Genomic DNA, 12,351 nt, shown 5'->3' with positions numbered 1-12,351 from the left:
TGACCAGAGTTGACTTGGTTGTCTTTCGGAGGTCAGTTAGACTAAGTGTTGCATTGATATTGATAGCTCAGGGAGCTAGTGGAACAGGAGTTCAGAGAGTTGTCGGGCAACAGCTAGTGGGATCATTAGTGAGTTCAACCAGTGCAGGTGAGTTTCCCTTTTGTGTGAATGGGTCTACGGCCACAATGCCGGCCCATGTAGTTATGAGTAGAAGACCCGGGGGTTAGCCCTAGGCACAGTATACTATTATGATATTCAAGACGAGTTCCAATGATAGCGGGCGGGTGTCTAAGGAATGGTTTATGTGATAGTTTATACTTGTTGTCTATGTGATACTTGTATGTGCCTGGTAGGGAGGTGAGTGTGGGCGAGGTCCCATAACTCACCAATAGCAGAGTGTGGATGGTGTTCCACATCTCATTAGCAGCAGATTAGGGGCGAGGCCCAAGTTAGGGAAGGAGTGAGGGTGGGCTAGGCCCGCACCTCACTATCAGCAGGAGTATGGACGGGGTTCCATGACTCACCAGTAGCAGGACAAGGGCGAGGCCCAGAGACAGGCGAGGCCTTAGGACAAGATCCGTTAATATGTGTTTAGCTTATGTGATGCAATATGTTTATGTGCTATTATGTGTTAGCGGGCGAGGCCCTGTGACAAGCGGGGCCTAAGTGAAACAGATCTGTATCCGAGTGGGGCCTGGAGCGGCGGGGCCGTTGTAGCGGGCGAGGCCCAGGATAGCGGGCGTGGCCCAGTTTTTGCAGTATGTGGTTATGCATGGTATGTGGTAGGGTGGGGAACTCACTAAGCTTTGTGCTTACGGTTTTCAGTTTTGCTTTCAGGTACTTCCGGTAGAGGAGGGAAGAGCTCGGGGTGATCGCATGGCACACACCATAGATTAGACAGCCTGGGAATGTTTTACTCTGATAACGAACATGTGTTTTGGAAACTAAAACTCTGATTATGTTTTGAATCGATAATTTTGCTTAAAGTAATTTTTTATTAAAAGAATTTTTTAGTCTTGAATTTTGGGACGTTACAAGTTGGTATCAGAGCCTTGGTTTGAGGGATTCGGGCATACTCTCGGGTGTGGCTGAACTCAAACTAAGGGGTCGGATAAAAAGTTTTCAAAACGAAAAGACAGTTTTGTAAAAAGAGAGTTTTGAGAAAGAAAACAGTTTTAGAAAAGCAGAAATAATTTAGAAAGGAAAGAACTTTGAAAAGAGAAAAAGGGTGTGGTGCATGCAATCAGCCGAGCTCAAGTAAGTACCCCAAAATACCCATACAAGTTTATGTTATGAGTATCAGTTAGTAGAACAGCATGCTAGATTAGGACTAAGGATCTAGGGAGGATGCCCTATGTGCCTATTATATGTGCTTTGAGCTGCATGATAGTGTTGATTAGACAGTAGTAGGATAGCTTGTTTAGGTTATGCCTGAGTTTATGAGTTTGTGTTGCATGCTAGTTCAGATTCTTGCTATGTGGATATGATTACTTGAGTATGTTGTGGTTAGATTTTCCCCTTGTCTGAATGCTGCTTGCTTTGTGCAATATGGGATTCCGAGTGATGGGAGTTAGTCATTAGGTGGATACATCATGTCATATGTGATCAGGGTCGAATAATCTCAGAGTGCTGGATTTGGCCCTATTTCACAGCTCTTGTTTGAGTCCAACCGTTGTAGGGACGAGTCTTTTACTCGAAGGATTATCTGAGCCTTGTCACATGTGATGGTATCCAGGTGATGGCTAATTGGCATCACAAGGAGACCTTCATCAATTGAGGACTGGTTTGAGTTGAGTCAGAGGTTTCCCTAGGGCAAGCCTAGGATGAGATAGTGCTGGAAGCAGTAGTAGTGGATAAGGGACCTGGTGGAGTCAAAGCAATTCCTAAGGAAAGTACAGATAGATGTGGAAGGCAGTATGGGCCCATACTACTGAAAGCAGAGGATCCGTACTCGATTCGGGAAAGGTCGAGACAAGACCGGGAACCTGGTAGGGTGTGTGTTTGGTCTCGCAGCAGTGATGAGTATTCTGATAGTGGATGTATTATATTTTCAGCATGGTAACGTTGAGAGAGAGACCAGCGGGCAGATCGGGTGCCGAAGAGGGATCAGGCTCGAGTTCAGGAGTCGAGCAGCTCGAGGAGCGGATGAAGGAGTTGATATCAGCTGAGGTTACGCGTAGTATTCTAGATCAGACTCCTGTGATCTTTGGCACAGTCAAGGAGGGTATATTGGAGATTTTGGATGAGAAGCTGGGAGCCTTCCGTACCGAGATGATGGCATTGATGGGAGCGCGTACCTTGACCTTTCGAGAGTTCAGGGCTTGCGGGGCACCAGATTATCATGGGGATAGGGACCCCATTGCTAGCAGCAGATGGTTGGCTGATGTTGCCAACGCGTTCCGTACGAGCCGGTGTCCTGAGGGGGACAAGGTCAGACTCGCTTCCTGTCTTTTGAAGGACAGAGCGAGGGATTGGTGGGAGGAGATTGGTCATGCGTTGGGGGATGATGCCGTGTTGGACGCGATGAATTGGAGCGATTTCTCGGCCAGGTTCAGGGCGGAGTTTTCGCCAATTATTGAGGTGCAGCAGTTGGCACGGGAGTTTCAGGATTTGACGCAGACCACTGAGACTGTGGCGGAGATCACCGCTAAGTTCAGGGAGAGGGCTCTTCTTGTACCGCAGTATGTCACGGATGAGGAGATGAAGAAGGCCTGATACCATGAGATGTTGAGGGATGACATCAGGGAGTTCGTGAGCAGATCCAGCTGTAAGAAGCTGGAAGATATGATTTCTCGGGCTAGAGAGAGGGAAATTGATTTGGAGCAGATCCAGAAAAGGAAGCCGGATGAGGTTCAGGTAGCCGTGGGTTCGGGCAAAAGGCCCAAGGGATCGGATTCGAGATCGAGGGATTATCAGGACCGCAGCCGGTGCGGGAAGTGTGGTAGGGCGCACGGGGGCGCGTGCAGGAGTGGTAGCGGTGGTGAGTCTGGCTGCTTCAAGTGCGGTCGGACTGGTCATTTCAGCAGGGATTGTACTGTTACCGCCACACAGGTATCAAACTTGATATGTTTTCACTGCAATCAACGGGGCCACAAGAAGGCCCAATGCCCCAGTTTGTTTTCAGCAGGACGAGTGATGGCGCCTGCCCCTGCAACTTTAAGGATCACAGACGGCCGTTAGGGCCGTGCAGAGGCTCCTGCGGTAGGAGGCAGGGCTTTTCAGATGGCTACCTTGGAGTCGTGAGCAGCGTCGGACGCTGCCCGTATGCGAATTCCGTTTTCAGTTCTTTTATTTGTGCATGATTATATTGTTATGGTTCTGCATCCATTTTGGTATGAGTATAGTATTATGGTGTGGCTTGCTTGTGATTATGTTATATGCCATCTGCATACCTCAGATATTTGTATGGTAGTTAGGGGATGTGCCCTATCGGAGAAGGTTACATAGGATGCAGTAACTGTAGCATGCTTGGGATGGACTTGGTATGTCTCGCTAGTTCGGAGTGGTATAGTTTTAAAGATGGATTGGTTGGACCCCTAGCTATGGTAAGCTTGGGTTCCTTAGCAGATTGATTATGGAAAGGTAGCAAGGATTGGGATTTCTTCTCGAGCATTGAGCAGCAAGGGGTAAGCAGGATTGAAGTGGGTGAGAATCCTCCGAGTGTACAAGGGTAGGAGCACGCAGATCCAGAATGAGTGCACGATCTCTGAGAGGGAAAAGAAGTAGCATAGCATATGATGGATTGAGGATTTCAAGGTTGGGAGTTTGAGAAACTCCCCCTCAGCTAGTGCGTGTATTGGTGATGGTTAAAGCATGGTTGGGAATTCAGGTTGGTGGATCACCTGTAGGACTCGAGAGAGTCGGAATGAAGATCTTGAGAATTGATAGCATGGGTTGCCTTCGTATTAGCAGTCAGTGGTAGAGAGTGTTGTAAGACTACGAGGTAGTCGTAGAATTCATTAGTAGTCAGTGGTAAGAAGTGTTGTAAGACTACGAGGCAGTCGTAGCATTCACTAGCAGTTAGTGATAGAAAGTGTTGTAAGACTACGGGGCAGCCGTGACATTCACTAGCAGTCGGTGGTAGAGAGTGTTGTAAGACTATAGGGCAGCTGTAGCATTCACTAGCAGTCAGGGATGGAATGTGATGTAAGACTGCGGGTAAGCCGTAGCATTCTATAGTAGCTTCGTTGGCGGAGTTGGGGCGAGACCCTTATCTCCTAGTGATCAGTTAGGGATCAGGAATGGGCAGTGGATGAGAATGATAGGGAGTTTGCCTGTATAGCCCTAGAGAGGTGAGACCTTGGGATAGGCCGCTCCAGGATATAGTTGGGTGAGACCCGTGGGCGAGGCCTGTCTGAGATTAGCAGTGTAGGTGAGACCTGAGAGCAGGGTTGCTCAGTAATATGGTTAGGTGAGACCCGTGGGAAGGCCCGAGCGAGAGTGGTTAGACAAGTAGGACTAGAAGGATAGAGGCGGGTGGGACCCGTGGGCGAGGCCTGTGAGTTTTAGCAGCACAGGTGGAACCTGGTAGGGACCTTAGTGTCAAGATAGGGAATCGGGGATCCCAAGATTGTAGTGCCTGAATGGCAGAATGTCACAACTGGAAATTTTGTGTCATGTAATCTATACACTCAAACTAATGTGAATCAAAAGCTTAAGAACATGTGTAACACCTATGATTATAACTTCAAAAACTTCAAGTAAATACATCATACAAGTACTACAAATAGTCATCAAACAATTGGAAACCCTAGAAGTTCTTGTTTAGGTACACCTTGGACTAGAACTTCCTTATTGGATCCAAATGGGCCAATAAGCTTCCAAATAGACTATCATGGGCTTAGAACCCTAATTGGGCTCTAATTGGACCCACACTAAATTATTTCAACATTTTGGGCCATATCGGGCCTAGAATGAAATAAATTAATGACTATGAACCATAATTAACCTAATTTGACCCTAACAAGTCATAAAAATCACCTTATATTTATTTAGACCAAAAATCACTCAATTTAACCATGAAAATTGGGGTTAAGCATTTATGGCCCAAACATCCTCTTTTCCCCCACCATTCTCGGCCCAAGCCCAAATAAAAGGGAGGAGTTGACTTCTTGCATGACACATCATCTTTGTATGGAGGATATCTAAGCATTACCCTTCAAACATCCATGCATTCTCATTCTTCCATGTAAACATCACCTCAAGGTCTTTTCTTCTCTCCCTCCCTCTTCCTTCTTGATTTGGCCGAGAGTTTACACACACACACACATCTCACAAAAATCTCTCTAAATCACTCAAGACTTCTCTCTTCCTCTCCATTCAAAGTCTCGAAATTTTTCTTGTGTTCAAAAGGATTCTTCAAGGTTATCATCATCCTTTGGTAAGTTTTTCCATGCCTAAGCTTCAAAACTCCCCTCTCACATGAGATCTCTTATTCTAAACAAGTTTCTTTGGTGATCATACTCCTAGAAAACTCCATAAACTCGAGATCTTCATCAAGGGGTGCTAGGGCCGAAAATCACCAAGTTTTCTTCCATCTTTTCTTCAAGAACCGAAACTACCCCCTAAGGTGAGCTTCATACCCCCTATTTTCTGTTTTTATGAGTTTTGTGGGGGGGGGGGGGGGGAATACAAGTGAAAGTGTAGATCTATATGTGTTTATATGCCTTGTATGATTTCCATGCTTATATGTATGCTTTTATGTGTTTTAATGTTGGATCTAGCCATAAAACTCCTCAAAACCGAGATATAACTTATGTTATATGATTTTAGCATGAAATGTATTTCTACATACAAAGTGTTTCAAAAATGTGAAAAATACAAAATTAAGGGCCCAAATTGACATTTCACAGATTCTGATGGATGAAGTGTGCCAAAACAGTTTCCATAAAACTATTTCTGGAATTATACTCAATTAGAGGATTAAAAACATAAATTTCAAGCTTAATGGGCTAAAAATGAAAATTTCGGCCCAATGAGGCCCATTATGCGAATTTTTCTGTTTTGGAGGGCCAAAACTGTAATTTTCTGTAAAACAGTGGACTATAAGTGTTCCAAATCCTTTTCAAAGGTTTAAAATGCTTTTTAAATTTAAAAAGGGACCAAAGTTGCAAAAATTTTCCAATTTGGGCCAAAATTGTCAAAGTTGCGAAAAGAAGGGATTAAAACCGAGAAAACTGCATTTTCAGGGACTTAAGCTGTTTTCTATGAAAAATATGCTGGAAAATGTTTATTTCAATAATTTTTGGTGTTAAAATGTCAAGAAAATTGATTTAAGGACCAAACCGGAAAATATTTTAAATAAAGGGTTGAAAAAGTAAATTTTATAAACGAGGAGGGGCTGAAAACAGAAAATTTTCATGACTAATTCAATACATACAATTTGACCAAGTAATGGTACTACAACTATCGACAAAATACAATACACTACAACACCAAAAGTCGTTGTTAAACGAATTGGTTCGGTCTCGAACCAATAGAAATCCGAAACCACTAACACAACGATACTATGATACTATAATACTATGATTCATACAAATAACGATTCGGAATTCATTATACATGTACACAGACGTCTACGCACTATCTTTGGGCCCCACAAGTGTAAAATCTTGTTCGTTGAGCCTAGCTAGCCCGACGACCTGATCTTAAGGCCCAAAGACTTCATCTTACGAAGTGTTGGGTTTTACCAATCCGACACGACGTAACCGGACTTTCAATGGCTGTAGACTACTGGTCCCCAAGGGTCCTTTAGTGTCGCTAGTGGAGTCTGCCTTTTTGCGAGGCGAGTCTGGGACCCCTCGTACCTTTTTATCCCCAACCGGCTAATGGAGTCGTCGAGGCCTTCGTGCCCTCCTTCTCTTCGGATGTGGGACTACAGGACGGTTGGATAACGTGATTAGTACGGACAACGCCTCGGGGTCGTTAGTATTGCTATAGACTAGTCGTTTGTGTAACGCGTGTTTGTAGCGGATAATCATGCTCATAAATAATCCAATGTCGTCTGGAATGATAACTTCATGCGTTGCAATGGTTTCAAGAAATTTCATGGAATTCAAAGAATTAGATAAACATCGGGTTTTCCTAGGGTTTTCAATACATACAATTTCAGAATACATACGATTTCAACGAACAATATTTTACAAGCATAGAAAACAAACAAGCATACTTATGGATCTTCACAACATTTTTTTTTAAAAGCTTTTCTTTTCAGAAAATATCGGATTTTCTGGTGGTTTTCAAACAATACAAAACATTGGATTTCAAACACTACTTATGAACTCACCAACATTTCATATGTTGACGATTTTCAAAATACTTGTATTCTCAGGGAACCAGTGAATCAAAGGAAATCATATTCGGTGACGGTTGCAGTTTATTTATGTATGAATCGAACAATTTAATTTTTGGGAATGTAACGTTTAGACAATGTATGACATGTAAACACTATCAGTTGTAATATATTAATGCACGGCGACGAATGTTGTTATGTTTCATATATATTCAATGTTATGGTATTCAATTGAGTCACGACAGCCCCCGGACGTTTCCGCCGTCTGGTTCGGGGGTGTGACACAGAATATATTGAGCAGTTATAGGTGGTCGAAGTTTCTTCGAAGTCGCTGGGAGTGACTAGGAGTTGTGTTGGGTCTAGCGACCGGTGGGAGCTGGTAATCCAGATATTGGTAGATTGGTAAGGACCAGGGTGGTATCAGTTAATCCGGAAGGCAGATATGGAATAACAGAGTTTTCAGCCAGTAACAGTGCAGGTAAGAAATCCATGGTGGGATTCAGTTAATTGATTGTGGAGTGCTCAACACCAAATTATAGTAGAAAGAAATGTCCAGTGGATACTGGCGATAATGACCCGTACTGGAAGTAGCGGGAATAATGGATTGGTGAAGATAGGATCTTCACAGTGACAGAGGAAATAGTTGGTTATAGAGCATCGCCTTGGGAAGGCAAGGGAATCGCGTAAGGAAAGAAGGGGTGAACCCCTATGAGTTCAAGTGCAGTACTCGGAGAGTACCAGAAGGATTGTCGGTTGAGTAAGTTGTGTTTCTAAATTGTTCAGGGTCAGGGTTGACCCGAGGTTTTTATCTGCGAGGATTATGATAGTCAGAATGACCGGGTGGGAGACCAGCGAAGGTAGGCAGCTGGTGTTGGGATAATTGGTGGGTATTGGAAGCAGATCGCAGGTGGTTGGCTATAGCAAACTTCAAGGACGAAGTTTAGTTTAAGTGGGGGAGAGTTGTAACACCCAAAGTCTGGAAGGCCAAGAAAGGAAAGAAAACCCTAATTTTAAGGGGCGACTCGGCGAGTCCGAGCGGAATCCAGGTCGAGCAGTAAGTGACCGACTCGACGAGTCGGCCAAGGGGACTCGACGAGTCTGGTCTGTACGAGGAAAACCCTAAATTCGGGACTTGGAGCCTATTTAAACGTCTCATTCTTTCCCCCAAGGGTTCCTTTACTGCCTCTCTCACCCAGAACATCGAACCCTAAGTCTCCATTGTTGTGCATTCAAGCTTCCAAGCCATTTTTGGGTGATTTGAAGGAAGAAGAAAGAGGGGAATCATTGAAGCTTCAAGGATTGACCTTAGATCTGAAGTTTGGGGAGCCTTTCTGAGGTATTGAAGGTATTAAGTCGTTTCCTTCCTTTAGATCTTCTATGGTTGTGAGATTCGGGGCTTTTTAAGCGATAGTTAGTCATCCATTCGAGTTAGAAGCCGGATCTGGAGTTGCTACTTCAGATCTAAGCATATTTTGGTCCTGAGAAGCATAAAGTATCTGCCCATGAGTTGATTATGGAGCCTCTTTTCCTTAAACCCTAGTTTATGGTGTGTTTTTCCTAGATCTCCTTCTCTACACGTAAAGTTTGCAACTTTATGTGAGGAATAGGCTTGGGAAGGGTAGATCTACAGTTTGGAGTCCATGCATGACTCAGAAGTCCTCTGCATGTATGTAGATCTGAATGGACTCGGTGAGTCCTTTAAGTGGACTCGGTGAGTAGCATGAAGATGAGGAGGAACTCGACGAGTGGGATGAACAACTTGTCGATTCGGATGAAGTTGGGCAGGAACTCGGCGAGTTTGAAGAACAACTCAGCGAGTCTGTTGAAGGTTGCCTTGGACTCGGCGAGTCCGTTCTTGGACTCGGCGGGTCAGGTCGCGAAACCCCAAAACCTTCGAGTTGAGACTCGAATCAGTGAGTCGAGTGGAGATTCGGTGAGTTGGACAGGTCAGAACTCGGGAATTGGTAGACTCGGCGAGTCATGGATTGACTCGGCGAGTCGAGTCGCGAATGGAAGGACTCTGAACATATGAACTCCGTGAGTCAGTGGGGTGACTCGACGAGTAGGGTTGACCTGGAAGGTTGACCATGACCAGGACCTTGACTTTGACCAGCGTTGACTTGGTTGTCTTTCGGAGGTCAGTTAGACTAAGTGTTGCATTGATATTGATAGCTCGGGGAGCTAGTGGAGCAGGAGTTCAGAGAGTTGCCGGGCAGCAGCTAGTGGGATCATCAGTGAGTGCAGCCAGTGCAGGTGAGTTTCCCTTTTGTGTGAATTGGTCTATGGCCATAATGCCGGCCCATGTAGTTATGAGTAGAAGACCCGAGGGTTAGCCCTAGGCGCAGTATACTATTATGATATTCAAGACGAGTTCCAATGATAGCGGGCGGGTGCCCAAGGAATGGTTTATGTGATAGTTTATACTTGTTGTCTGTGTGATACTTGTATATGCCTGGTAGGGAGGTGAGTGAGGGCGAGGTCCCGTAACTCACCAATAGCAGAGTGTGGATGGTGTTCCACATCTCATTAGTAGCAGATCAGGGGCGAGGCCCAAGTTAGGGAAGGAGTGAGGGTGGGTTGGGCCCGCACCTCACTATCAGCAGGAGTATGGACGGGGTTCCATGACTCACCAGTAGCAGGACAAGGGCGAGGCCCAGAGACAGGCGAGGCCTTATAACAAGATCCGTTAGTATGTGTTTAGCTTATGTGATGCGATATGTTTATGTGTTATTATGTGTTAGCGGGCGAGGCCCTGTGACAGGATGGGCCTAAGTGAAACAGATTTGTATCCGAGCGGGGCTCGAAGCCAGGCGGGGCCTGCAGCGGCGGGGCCGTTGTAGCGAGCGAGGCCCGAGGTAGCGTGCGAGGCCCGAGGTAGGGGGCGAGGCCCAGGATAGCGGGTGTGGCCCAGTTTATGCAGTATGTGGTTATGCATGGTATGTGGTAGGGTGGGGAAGTCACTAAGCTTCGTGCTTACGGTTTTTAGTTTTGGTTTCAGGTACTTTCGGTAGCGGAGGGAAGAGCTCGGGGTGATCGCATGGCACACACCATAGATTAGACAGGTTGGGAATGTTTTACTCTGATAACGAACATGTGTTTTGGAAACTAATACTCTGCTTATGTTTTGAATCGATAATTTTGCTTAAAGTAATGTTTTATTAAAAGAAATTTTTAGTCTTGAATTTTGGGACGTTACACAAATCATGCTATCTTAAATGCTTCTTTTCAAGGCTTATGTTCAATGCATTTACACTGCCTAACTGTCATCCAATACACTAACCCTTGTAAACTGAAAATGGCTACTCCATATCTTGAATACGTCTACTCCATATTTAAACAATAATGATGCATTGATCTCCATTTTTCTTTATAAACAACCAAGATTTGCATATGTGTTCCACACACGCTAAACCCAAAGAAAATCACTCCACAAGTTTGAAAATAGCTTCTTCATCTTTATCTTTCTCTCATAAGTTCCAACTTAGAAGTGAGATTAACCAATATTTAGTGATGGATCAACAAAGAAGAAAAAGAAGTCCATAAGAAATGGGTTGCAATAGAGTCATTGATTAAATAGAAGATATGAATGTTGGAACAACTTGGTGCCTTTCCTTGTTGCACCAAAAGTTGCATAACACAAGTCTATATAAGGGGTCGTTTGATAGTTGCTGACTGGGTTAGAAGCTGATTGGGTTAGAAATGCTGACTGAGTCTACATCTAACTGAGTTTATGACGTTTGATTATTTCTCTGACTAATTGTGTTGAATCATGAAAATGACCATATTACCCTTATGTTGTCGATTGTGTTGGATAAAATAATTATAAAAATACAAACTATCACATAAAATCCAAATTAAACATACATCATTTAAAATTCAAATACAAATTGTCATACAAAATCCCAAAGTACATAATAAATTGCATACAAGTTTAACATTAGCCATTTGAAAGTAACTAATTAGCAATTTGGTCACGCAAAGTAGTCATATAGTCAACAACTTCTGAACCCCATTTTATGCCTTGTATGTTTTGGCCCTCATTTCCTCCACCTTCCATATTAGGATTAACCATATCGTTTTGTTCAAATTTCGTAAATAAGTCATCTTGAATATTGTATTTCCTTATAAAATTATGGACCGCAACACAAGCAATGACTATGTCTCTTTGCACTAGAAAAGGATAAGGATCCACTTGTTTTAAAACTGAAAAGCTCGCCTTCAATACACCATATGCACGTTCAATGATATTTCTAAGTTGTGCATAAGCATGATTGAACCTTTCTTCCTTAGTTAAAACTTTGTTTCTTTGCAAATCGGCTAACCAATACCTAGTATTGTGGTATGGAGCTATAAATCCACAGGTGTTGGTGTATGCGGCATCACAAAGATAATATTAGCTGTAGATGATTGAAAAACTTATTATATAAATAGTACAAATAATAAATCTTATAGAAAAATTACAAACTTAGTGGATGGAATGGAAAACCGAAGTCGGATTAATGCAACTTCTTTCAAAACTTTAGAATCATGTGATATGCCCTCACATCCACCTCATACAAAGAAGAATATCATATCAAAATCACAAATTATGCTTACATTTTGATAACATTCACCTTTTCCTCTTCCCCTATAGCGATTTTGTTGATAAACGGGCAAAACTACATGTACAAGTGTTGCATCTAGTGCACCTATTGCTCCAGGAAATATATTTATTAGTCGTCTATGTCATTCTAAGGTATTTCTTGTTGGATTAAAAGATGTTGGCACTATAATTTTTTTTGAAAAACACAATATTGCACGTAGGACCTCATGAAAACATTGACGAATTGTTTGTGTGGAGCAGTGAAATCTTCCTTTAACTGCTTGAAAAACGTTCATTATGTCCTATAACATGTAAAAATATAGTCATATTCTCTTCAACACTTATTGTACTACTACGTTGCAACCAATTTCTTTGTGTAAAATGATTGTATAATAATACAAATGCATCTTGTGAAAGACGCATCATATCGTAACATTGTATAGGATCTATGGTTATCAAATCTTGTGTATACGTATGC

This window comes from Lactuca sativa, chromosome 7, assembly GCF_002870075.4.
Source record: "Lactuca sativa cultivar Salinas chromosome 7, Lsat_Salinas_v11, whole genome shotgun sequence".
Classification (NCBI taxonomy): domain Eukaryota; kingdom Viridiplantae; phylum Streptophyta; class Magnoliopsida; order Asterales; family Asteraceae; genus Lactuca; species Lactuca sativa.
The sequence above is the reverse complement of the archived record's forward strand: the minus strand, read 5'-3'. Positions refer to the sequence as shown.